General features: G+C 41.8%; 1 protein-coding gene across 5 annotated transcripts in view; it reads right to left on the bottom strand.

Annotated features, from left to right (window-relative positions):
- Positions 1–12,402, bottom strand: part of CUEDC1 (CUE domain containing 1) — a 129,167-nt gene that overhangs the window by 103,237 nt on the left and 13,528 nt on the right. For 2 of the 5 annotated variants that reach the window (XM_030536560.1, XM_030536559.1), the window contains exon 1: positions 2,243–2,396. The exons of the other annotated variants lie outside the window; for them this stretch is intronic. The gene's annotated coding sequence lies outside the window, so the exon portion shown is untranslated. Of the gene's footprint in view, positions 1–2,242; positions 2,397–12,402 lie in introns of those variants that run through there. 5 annotated transcript variants of the gene reach the window in all.

Raw genomic sequence — 12,402 nt, 5'->3', positions numbered from 1 at the left:
CGCAATGAGGAGAGAGAGAGACAACAGGAAGAACTAGGCAGATAAAGTTCATCTTGCTGTTCTAGTGGACATTTCTGAAGGGCTAGATCAAGCCACACAGAAAAAGCTGGGTTTCCAAACCTCCCGAATGATATGGTGGTGGGGTCCCACTATCTGATCTTGGACCTGGGTCCAGGTTCTGTGGCTTGGGTCCATTTTGCTAACCCAAGGTATCTGCCAACACTTCTGTCAACATCCAGCACTGTCCTCTCCCCCCACCTTCTCTCTCAAGCAGACTGAGAAGGAGTTAGCCGCAGGGGAAATTAAGGAGCAGCCCTGGGAGAAGCCCCACAACCTTATCCTTAACAGGCAAGTCTAAAGCGAGAAAGCCCCATTATTGGGCATTTCCACGCTGACCCTCATATCATTCAGCACTGGGATGGGAAACTGGCTTCTCTCCCCATGACTTTCTATTACCATTCACTGCTAGTTAGCAGCAAAGCCAGGACACTAGCAAGGACGAAAATTAATTAACAAATAATATCACTTTAAAGGCGGTTCTTTTTAGAATCCGCCTCTCTCTCTCCCTTCCCCCTCTCTTGTTTAGATGTTCTGGGCTTGCTGCTTGTCAAAGGTGCAGGGCACTCAACTGCAGCTGAAGTGCACCTCTGGAAAAAGGCAGGCCCTGAGTGCTTTTCTAGACACTCAGCTTCTCCACCCAATCCCAATCTCTCAGCAGTGGGAGCTATAATTAACACATGCTATAACTAGCCAGCAACACTCTGAGGGGTTTGCAAGAACTTCATTTCTGACTGCATTTGGGCCAAGGATGCATAGAATCTCTCCCTCCCCCAGTTCTTTTCATGCCCAATGAAATTATCTTGGTGGTCAAAGCTTTACAGCTTTGACAAAAAAAGATCCTAGGGACTTTTACATCAAAATGTGACACTGAGCGGTGTGATGGCAACTTGCCAGATGCTGGAAGGCTGCGCCTAAGGACAGAGAGTTGAGAATGTTTTTGTAGATGGCAAATAAACACAGTGCTAATACCTGCTGGGGCTTGTAATCTCCCAGATAAAGGAAGAGAAAGTATTCTGAGGCAGAGGGATGAAAGGCTGCAGTTTATCTGTCACCTTAGCCCTCACCTTGTGCTTACAGAGAGAGAGAGGCCAGCAGTTGCATTTTAGGAATCCGTTGGCTTATCTGACCCTCCAGCAGTACTTTGGGTGCCCACCCCGCTGCCCCGATTATCACAAGGAGCAAGTGAAAAGAATACATGAAAAGTACCTACAGCACTGAATGGAACTCTCAGATTTTAAGGGCAGAAGGGACCATAAGATTACCTAGTAAAACCTCCTGTGTAACATGGGCCATACAATTTCATCTAGTAATTCCTGCAGCTAGCCCAATAACTCGTGCCTGACCTAGAATGAGAGACAGTGTGTGGCCCAGCTCCTCATGGAATTTAGGCTCCTAAATCTCAATGGTTTTAATGAGAGTTAAATGCCTAATTACCCTGGAGGATCTGGCTCTGTGTGTCTTTCACCTCTAGGTCACTGGCTCAAATCCAGCCAGGTCAGTGAGCTAGGCAAAATGACTTTGGCCATTTCAGTTTGGCTCCCAGTGGATAAATGTCCACACCACATAAACCATCATCTCAACTGGCGTGAACTGCTCCCCAACCTCACTGACTTGGCACTGTCAGCACAGAGGCCAAAGACCAAATGTAGACTGAATTGCCTGGATGCACCTAATAGCAGGGCAATTTCAGGGGCCAAACTTACAGACCCCTCTTCTCCTGATAAGTAGGATTTTACCCTCCAGGGCCGTTCACCTGACACTTTTCACCAGTGCTCAGATTAAGATTTGCAATGTTGTTGTTTTTTAAGGATCTGTTTTGATTTAAATAAAACTGTTTGTTGCTGAGAAACCTAATTAGGAGGAGAATGGAAAAACAATCAATAAAATTACCACGTGAATGACTGCTTATAAAAAACTGAAATACTCCATTATTTACACAGCCAAGTCCTTGCTCAATTTCAATACACCTACAAGCCCAGCAGATAAACTGGTAGAACCGAAATTCGCTAGAAGTTTATGACACTTGCATACAAGAGAGGGAAGAAAAAGCTTCTCATGAGTTTTCAAGCACTGAAAATATCACTTTCACACACACACACACACACACACAAGTCCATACCAGAGTCAACTCACGAAAGAAACAGGGTGATGCCAACAAGACGCAGCTTCTCCAAACACTGACCTGGACACTTTGGACTTCCCTGAAACACTTGCTCTCCTCCCTCGCCGAGGGCAGGTGCTGATCCACTTCACACGCAGCACCTGAGACTTCAAAGCTCAGGAAGGAGAAACTAGCTGGAATCTGGAAGAGTTCCAAGGGAAGGTAGGCTTGGGAGCACTCTTGAAAGGGAAGAAGCTGTTGTGAGGGAATGTAGGAATGAGAAGCGTGGTTTGGGGGTCTGAGCACTAGACTTCAACTCAGGGCTCCTGTATTCAATCCCCATGCATTTGCTCTCAATACTGAGAGATTTTCAACCAACGAACTTCTCCAAAGAGATGGGACCTAAGTAATGCGTAGGCTTCTGTGGGCCCTCTGTGCAGGGGTGAATTTTACCCATGGTTTGGGAAGCACTTAGGGAGACTTGGGGATGAACAGTGCTCTGCAACTATAAAATGGCAGGAATCCTATGTGATCCTGGGCACTGCACTCAGCCTCTTGGTGCCTCCATTTCCCTATGAGCACAACAGAAATAATTATCGTGGCCTACCTCACTGAGTGATGGTGAGGATCTATTCACCATGTCTATCGGGGGTTTAAGTTGCTCAGCTGAAAGGTGTTATGGAAGGGTGAAGTAGTACAGTACCCCCGGGTCATTGAAACCAATGACTTGGAGGATGTCTTCAATGTTTTAAACCCTGTGGAAACATCACTGAGATAGCCTACATTTGATAAACAGGGAGAACATTTATAAAGGTGAAAAATCAGGCTGAGCAAAACAAAACACAAGTGTAGCAGGCATCTGTTTTCTATGAAACTCCTGTATCTTGATCTCAGATTGAATGTTGGAGTCACCTTCCAAAAGCACCCTGGTGATCTAGAAGCACAAATCCCACTGGGTTTTGTGTCCATGGGACTTGGGGACTTTTGAAAATCGCACCCTTTTGGGTGAGATTTTCAAAGACAAGTGTCAGCTAGGTGCCTAACTCCCTTTTGTGCCTTTGAAAATCTACCCCATTGATCTTCAGTGAGATCTGTGCTCCTAAATTGCTTGTGTTTTGCCAATCCTACCCTAATTCTTATGTTTCACATGCAATCTGAGCACTGGAAAATATTGAGCTTCATTATTCATGTGGGAAAATGTGTTGTTCAAAGCAGACACATAGAAGAATGTGTATTCTTTGAAAACTCTGCTTCTTGCCCCGCATTTCAAAGATGCTCGCATGTCTCAAAAAGATGAGATGACCCGAGGACAAAATCCCTAACACAAAGATTACTTTTGTTCAAGAACCTCCAAGACATTCATAATGCTCTCAGAACATTCAGTGTAAAGCATATTAATTAGATTTTTAAATGTGCATTAAGAAAAGAACATCTAGTAAAACAAAGTTGTAGCTAGCAAGAAATCAAAGAGGGAATGTGAAAGGACAATAAGGCTGATAAGAACTATAAGAAAACAGAGAAAACCCAGTCTCTCTCTAACCTTTTATTCAGGAAATCCATCTTTTCTCCTGCAGGCAGCACTTCTGAAAGTGTGTTTTGGTACCTTCATCTGGCCCCACTCTGCAAGGTGCTGAACAGCCTCAACTAACAATGAAGTCCTTTGGGGTTGAGATCACTTGGCACATCATAGAAACTGAACTCCAGGTGGCTGGGGAAAGCTCTGGTTCATTTGACTCTTCCTTGCAATGCCGGGAACTGACTTTCCCCATCTACGCAGCCTTCCCCATCGATGTAGCCCTGTCCTCTTACTGCTACATCCCTAGAGCCTTTTTATGTACAGCACACTGCTCTAATCTCTCTCTTATGCCCCGCAGTCTGGCCACACATTGTCTCTTACACTGTGACACTTATGGAAGGAAATATTCAAGTTCTCCAATGTTTGTGTCTTCCTCTTACTACAGTCTGTATAGACAACTGAGGCCTGAGGCACAGTTATGGCCCAGAGCCATCTACTACCCACTGTTGATTAGCCTCTAGTAAGCACAAGGCAGTTAGGGCGGTTTTCTGGGCAGATGTGGTCTAGCAGATTGACCACAGGAGGCTGGCAGTAAGGAAACCTGTGTTCCAGCCTTGACTGCCACCAGCTTCCTGTGTGACCTTGGGCAAATCACTTCCCCTTCAACCTGTACTCAGTCTTAAAACCATTCAATCACCACCCATGACTCACAAATGTGCTGTAAATATCACTACTTCCATTTGTGCGTTTTTGACCCATTTTCTTTTTCACTGCTTGCAAAGCTCAATAAAGACCATTTCAAACAACTGCATAAATCAAACATTAGCTCCCCATACCAGGTAGCTGGAACCCTAAGGATCATCAGCATTGCTCCCAACTGGGGGAGAAGGGAAAACATAAGAATGGCCATACTGGGTCAGACCAAAGATCCATCTAGCCCAGTGTTCTGCCTTCCGACAGTGACCAATGCCAGGTGCCCCAGAGGGAATGAACAGAACAGGTAATCATCAATTGATCCATCCCCTGTAGTCCATTCCCATTCCATGGCAAACAGGGGCTAGAAACGCCATTGATGGGCCTATCCTCCATGAACTTATCTAGTTCTTTTTTGAGCCCTGTTATAGTCTTGGCCTTCACAACATCCTCCAGCAAGGAGTTCCATAGCTTGGCTGTGTACAGTGTGAAAAAATACTTCCTTTTGTTTGTTTTAAACCTGCTGCCTATTAATTTCATTTGGTGACCCCGAGTTCTTGTTTTATGAGAAGGAGTAAATAACACTTCCTTATTTACTTTCTCCACACCAGTCAAAATTTTATAGACCTCTATCATATTCCCCCCCCTTAGTCGTCTTTTTTCCAAGCTGAAAAGTCCCAGTCTTATTAATCTCTCCTCTCATGGCAGTTGTTTCATACCCCTAATCATTTTTGTTGCCCTTTTCTGAACATTTTCCAATTCCAGTTTATCTTTTTTTGAGATGGGGTAACCACATCTGCATGCAGTATTCAAGATGTGGGCGTACCATGGATTTATATAGAGGCAATATGATATTTTCTGTCTTATTATCTATCCCTTTCTTAAAGATTCCCAACATTCTGTTTGCTTTTTTGACTTCTGCTGCACACTGAGTGCATTTTCAGATAACTATCCACTATGACTCCAAGATCTTTTTCTTGAGTGGTAATAGTTAATTTAGACCCCATCATTTTATATGTATAATTAGGATTCTGTTACCATGTCAGAGCCTGTGCTCTGATCTTTGAGACCTCAAGAGCCTAATGACAACTTGCCAGGGACTTGAAGCTCTGTAGGAATCTGCAGAAATATTTACATAACCTAATTGTGCCTTGGGTTTTTTGGGGCATACTGGGGTGTTGCATGGATATTTTCATAAATGTGCATAAGATGCTCAGATACTGCAGTGAGGGAGCCATGTAAATACCTCATTTAACTGACAGAATTGTAGAAATTTCCAACAATAAGGCCTGAATCCAGAATTCTGCTTTTTCTTTCAACATCAGAACATATAAAGGAGAGTAGGAAATGCAGCTCCCTATGGGATGTTAGGTCTCATCAAGTTAAAAGAAAATCAAGTTAGAATCACACACTGGCAAATTCCATGCCAACATATCAATAATCAGAGATCTGGGTCACCCAAAAATAATGCAATATTATGTAAATACACAGATAAGTCACTAATAATATTCAGCCAATTGGATGGTTTGTAGCTCATTTCTAAATGTATCTTTTTCAAAACAAAATGTTATTGGAGCACTCGTCTTCCACTGATGCTATTGGCACTAGAAGGAGAAATGTGTCCAAAGCAAACAATTAAAACTGTGTTTATTAGCAGGATTTTGTTTTTAAAAGTTAAACTGTTTTGATAAAATATTTTAAAATCCAAGGCACCCAACAATATACTCATCAAGGCAACAGGGAAACAGAGCTCCTCTCCCAACAAGAGCATCAGATTCTCAAATTGCGTTTTGCAATGTCTTTGGCAAGTTTACAGGAAGGAATGTAGTGTATAAGAACAGGTAATATCCCTTTAAATAGTGAGCCCTATAGTGCTATTCACCGTGTTCTATTTTAGAAGCTAACAAAATCCAGTCAAAGCAATAGTTTGTCTATGTAGCTAGTAGAGCTAGTTGAGAATTTGTTTTAACAAAATGGGTTTTTTGTCAGAAAATGTTAATTCATCAAAACCAAAACTGTTCACAGGGCAGGTTTAAAATTTCCCATTTCAAAAAATTTTTAGAAGAAAAAGGTTAGCAACGGTCAGCCAAGATGGGCAGGGATGGTGTTCCTGGCCTCTGGTTGCGAGAGGCTGGGAATGGGTGGCAGGGGATGGATCACTTGGTGATGATTGCCTGTTCTGTTCATTCCCTCTGGGGCTCCTGGCATTGGCCGCTGTCAGAAGACAGAATACTGGGCTAGATGGACCTTTGGTCTGACGCACTATGGCCATTCTTATGTTCAAATGGTCAACACATCCTGTTTGGATTTTTTTTTTAAAGTTTTATTTCTTGGTACAAAATTAAAAGTTGCTCTGAAATTTAAGTTGATTTATAGTAAAAATAAAAAATAAAAATAAATGTTTAAAAGGTTGAATGCAAAATGCTTTAATTGACCCAATCCAAAAAAAATTCAGATTTTCCACTTGTGAAAATTCTCAAGATTGACTTTTTGTCTCAATTTGGGATGGGAAAAATTTCAAAATTTCTCACAGAAAGGAAAAACCATTTCCCACAGTTATATTACCTAATTCTTTCATGTTGTGTATATTCAGTAAATATGGTTATGTGGATGCTATTGGGCTCCTGTAGTTCCTTCATATTAAATCTGTAGTGTAAAGAGCAAAAGACCCACAAGGAGGGCTGAGGGAATTAATACATTTGCTGAGTGGGAATGGAGAAGTATTATTTTATAATTATGCTTGCTGGTGGGTATTTATCTGTTTTTTCAACTGGGATCAGCAGTCCCTGATATTATGTAACAATGTGCATAATGGGAGTCAATATCATGTGATGGGCACCTATTGAGAAGTTCATCAATCAAAACAAATAAATAGAGACAGTATGAAATAAAGATACTTCCTAATCCAATGTCCTAGAAGCTCTTAACATCAATAGCTTTCAGAAAAAAGTCATTTAACTTGCCAGAAAAAGATCACCTTTCCATAAATTCTATCCAAATAAATCCAAACTTAACAGAGCACTCAAACTGTGCTGTAAAAAAAAAAAAGGATGTTTTTTAAAAATCCTGCAGAAAGGACCTCATTTTCTATTAAATTCTATGGCAGAGTTGGGTTTGTTTAATGGTTTTTTTCCAAAGGAATTGAAGGGAGATGTCCAAGTCCTTTAGGTTATTGTTTTTGTTCCAAAAATAAAATAAAATAAATAAATAAATAAATAAATAAAAGCGCCTTGGGCACCTGAAGTTTGGCTAAATCCATATCTAGGCACCTAAGCAAGAAGGCAGATTTTCAGAAGGACTGACTTAAGAGAAGCTGCCAAGCATTCTGCCCATTTGAAAATTAGGCTGTTTACTTGGATGCCTAGATAAGAACTTTGTCAAATATGGAAGCCTAATGTTAGATAATCTAGGCCTGTAGGGTTTCAGAGTAATTTCTACAGAACTGTAGAAATTCTTAATAAAATTCAATTCAGTTTCATCCCTATTAAATTCTAGAGGACTTTTCTTTAAGGATCAGGCTTCAAAAATGCACAAGAACCCCTTAAACAGCAACCTATGACTTTAAAGGCCTTTAGCCAGCTAAAAGTCTTAGTTACCTATATGCAGTTCGAGCTGACTGTGGGTTGGAGAGAGCATGGAATAGTTCACTACTAGAGACAAGGCTCCTTTTAGTCTGAATGTTTACGCTGCTGAAGCAAAGACTCACCATGGCAACCAGCTTTGCCACAAAGCACCCCTCAGCTTGAATTACTGCAAGGACAAATGTTGAAACACTAAATCCCTCTTCTGTAATGCATCAATATAACGTTTGATTAAAGGGAAAAGAAAAAAAAATCCATGCCAGGCCTTTGCTGCCAGTTGAAGAGCATATTTTCTAAAGTTCACCTGCTGGAAAAAAAAATGCAGCTGATTTTCCAAAGAGGATTAATGTCCCCTAAAGCACAAGCACAAAATCAAGCAACAGCCCCACAATTTTATAGGTAATTAGCAGAGCTTTCAATGGCCTTTTTTCCTCCACGTAAAATGCTGGAATGCATTCAGGGACCAATCCAACGTACCCACGGAAGTCAACAGGAGTCTTTCCATTGACCTCAATGGGCTTTGGATCAGGCTCTTTGATCCCATCATAGATGATAAGCACCCTTCAGTAAGAGCTATATATACCCCCTTCCCACCTCTGCCCCCACCCCCAAACTATGAATTGGACCAGTTACCTTTATCGTAACACCCTACAACTTTTGAGGAACATTTAAGGATCTCTGATGCTCAGCTATCAAAAATACCTGTCCTCCCACCTGGCAAGAATTTTTACATAAATCTGTGAACAATACCATTTGGCAGGAACAAACACTTTTTTATCTAGTTTTCATTACCAATTCTTAATGCTTTGCTTAGAGAAAGCCTTTGAAATGTAAAGGCACTAGATACTAGGCTAGATGAAGGCTGATCTAACTGATGAGAGGATGTCCTCATAATGCTTTATCATTTTTGTTTTCCAGTTATATAAATCCATGCAGCAAAGTATAGCAGTTTGAATTTCATGATGGAATGTCTGACCAATGAGAAAAGGAGGGAGAGGGGATGCTGGAACTGCATCTAGACTATATCTATGCTGCTTCATAGTTGAGATTACACGGGTGTGAAAAACTGGTGCGCACTGCTGTAACTCCCCCACCTCGACGTTGCGGGCACAAAATAAAAGGTTCCCTGTTCGCATTAATGCAGTCCTACGTTAACGCAAACTAGGAACCTTTTGGTTTACACCCGCAGCATCCACAGTGGGGAGTTACAGCACAGCACTTTGGTGCACACGGCTAGTCACAGCCCCATCATCTGAACTGTGGGGCACAGTAGACAGGCCTTCGCTATAGCTTGATCTTTTTTGGTAGGGAATGGCAGATGGCTTGAGACAATCAGTAATGGGACACAGAACCTTTCAACTATAGGTCAATGGTTCACATTTTCTGCAGGTCAGAAGAGGTGAGACACACATCTAATGGCTGGCTCCCATGGAAGATGCAGCAAATCAGGTGAAGACAATAGGAAAATAGGAGGGTTTTTCAAAATGGGCATAGGAATTGCTGTTTTGAGCTATTTTCCCTCTGGAAAGGCCTCATGGGAAGGGATCATGCTTTTGCTGCTGCTTCTACACATAACCCCTCAGTAACAGCAATGATCTGACATGACCCTGGTCAATTACTTTCCACTCCTCCTGCAAGCCAAAGAGAACCTGCCATGTACAAGAGCAGTACAGGGGTCAATCCTTGCTACTGCAGGGGTAGAGATACAAATAGGTAAGCCCCACATGGTACATAGGGTCGATCTCGTCTAACAACACTGAGGTAAAAATCTATTTGTGCTTTGTCTCCACTAGGGTTTCATAACGGGACTGCTATCTCCATGTGAAAACACACCTCTTCATAGTGAGCACATAGCCTAGGTGTTCCAAGGGCAAGGGCTTGCCTACCCTGACAAGACAAATGGTGAGAGGGAAAATAAAGGCACTTAGGCAAGAAGTGACATGCTCAAGGTTGAATGACAGGTGAACTATATAAGCTGAAATAAATACACATTGTCAGTACAAATACTAAAATTCTTTCATAAAAGGCCCTTGCTACAATCAGCATAAATTAGGGAAGTTTTGTTATTTGTTACATTATATATTTTAGCCCTGGTCTGGAGAGATTTTGTACCAGTACAGCTATTTCAGTTTCTGATTATATTGGTAACACATAGTTATACCAGTTATAGCAGTACAATCCCTAGTGTGGACACAGTTATACCAGTATAAAAGGTTCTTCATACCTTTATTTCCCTTCCCTGTGGGAATAGCTATATCAGTATAAGCTCTTATATACCAGTATAACTGTGTCTATATGAGGGGTTGTTGTACCATATTAACTATCCTAGGATAGTTAAAGAGGTACAACTTGTGTATATAGAGAAGCTCTTAATACTGATGCCATTTTTTAGGAGGGGGGAGGCTTGATCTTAACATTTTAATAAAATACAAAGTATGTTCCAAACTGTATAAATTAATAGCTATCATTCCTGTAGCACATTCAAACTACCTGCCACATTAAGAAGCCTTAAGTTACTGCAGAATTCCACACGCACTGACATAAGATCATCGGCGCATACTATGACAACCTGACCACATGCTCAGCTAATTAGATTTAAATTAAACATTGCTGAGATTTGAGCAGGCAGAACTAGTTACGTTACTGCTTGATATGAGCTCAGGAGAAGGCATGAAGCTAACGGTCAATCCCAGTTTAAAAAAAAACCAAAAAACCAGAATCACTAGTGATGTGAGGCCTTTAAATTACTTTGGATTTAAGACATTCTGCAGATCTGTAAGATAAAAGCAGCCATCAAAGGCATCTGGCTGAAAAGACAGTGTAAATATCTGCAGCCATTACAGAAGTGTTCAGAGCTGTGGACACAAAGAAATGTCAGATTTTATTGACTAAATTTTCTCTGTCTCCCTTAGGAGAGAATACAATGAATCAATTCTTTGTGCAGCTCAAGCCCCCCAAATTGCCTTTGCAGAATCTTTACATCTGTCTTCGCCTCGCTCAATATTTTCACAACATGAGGCACTTAACCTGATTAGGATATTTTACCCTAATTGGAAACATATGTGAGAAGTGTTACTCAGGGCACCCAAATGCAGCTGAGCTCTAGTAACTTCTGGATCTTTTGAACCATTTCACCCACCCTTGAGGTTACTGTTTGAAATGCTGTTCAAGGTGGTAGTGACAGAACACTGTCATCCCTCTGATGGACGTTGGTCACCTACTTAAGACAAATGGATGGTCTCGAGTCCCAACCTTAGTAGGGAGGCGTGCATAATAAAGCCACCAAAATGGATGCAGCACGCCTGGCAAATTCTGAAGGGAGACAAAGAAGGACTGAACAGGACAGAGACGGAAATCTTCACTCACCCCTCCTCCAGATCAGGAGTGAGGCCTGCAAAAGCTCACACAGTCTGTGCTCTGAAGTGATAGATTGAAGGGCTTACATATTCAGCACCCTCTGCAATCGCCAAAGATGCCATCATCACATCTGGGGGCCGGAATCAAGCTCCTAAATCCAAATTTAGACACCTCACGTGGCCAGTGAGGCCTGTGTGTTGTCAGCACCACTGACAATGAAGCTATGCTTTAGGTGCCTAAATCTGGATGAAGGAGCCTAACCTCAGCCCCCCACATTACTCAATAAAGCAGTGATGAGCACAATGTGACTCATGAGACTCTAAACAGAATACAAGAAAGTCCAAAATCTCCATCTAATCCCTGTGAAATATTGAAAAAGTGAGAGGGGTGTAGCAGTGTGATATTTACTCATTGATTGCAAAGAAGATGGTGAGAGAATTATTTTTCTTAAGGCCAATGTTTGCTGATGGAGCAGCCTCAGATATGGGAAGACGTGTGGGTGCGCGGGGAGAAGAAATACGGAAAGTCTGAGCACTGGAGAAGAAGCAGGTAACAATCACTGTATTTTCATTTCCCTTTATTTACAGTACTGTTTCCATTCTCTTTTTACTTCACCCCTCCCCCCAAAACCCAACTTCTCTATTCATTTAAGTTTGGTCTCGACAAAGGGCTTGAATACACTTGGAAGTTAACATAGAAACACAGGACACAGCACTGAGTGGGACCTCCTGTGCCATCAGGTTTATTCCGTGCTATCTCAAGCTGTCCAAGTAGGGTGAGAACTTAAAGCACAACAGCAGTGTCTGTATAACTCCATGTGTGGACATTCTTATACCAGAACAAAAGTGCCTTGTTCCTGTTTAGCTTAACTCACTTTTGTTGGCATAGCCTCAAAGTGGAGAGACAACCAACATCAATGGAAGCAGGTTTTCCAGTGGCATAGGAACACCACTTTCCCCAACTAGGTTAGCTATTTCAACAGAAGGCCTCTTCCATTGACATAGCTATATCTACACTGGGGATTTTGTGGGCTATGTTGGTCAGGGTGGTTTTTTCACACCCCTGACCAACATAGTTATGCTGACATTAATTTA

Source organism: Gopherus evgoodei, chromosome 17, assembly GCF_007399415.2.
Source record: "Gopherus evgoodei ecotype Sinaloan lineage chromosome 17, rGopEvg1_v1.p, whole genome shotgun sequence".
NCBI classification, from domain to species: domain Eukaryota; kingdom Metazoa; phylum Chordata; order Testudines; family Testudinidae; genus Gopherus; species Gopherus evgoodei.
Note: the sequence above shows the minus strand (reverse complement) of the source record. Positions and strands in the feature narration are given on the sequence as shown.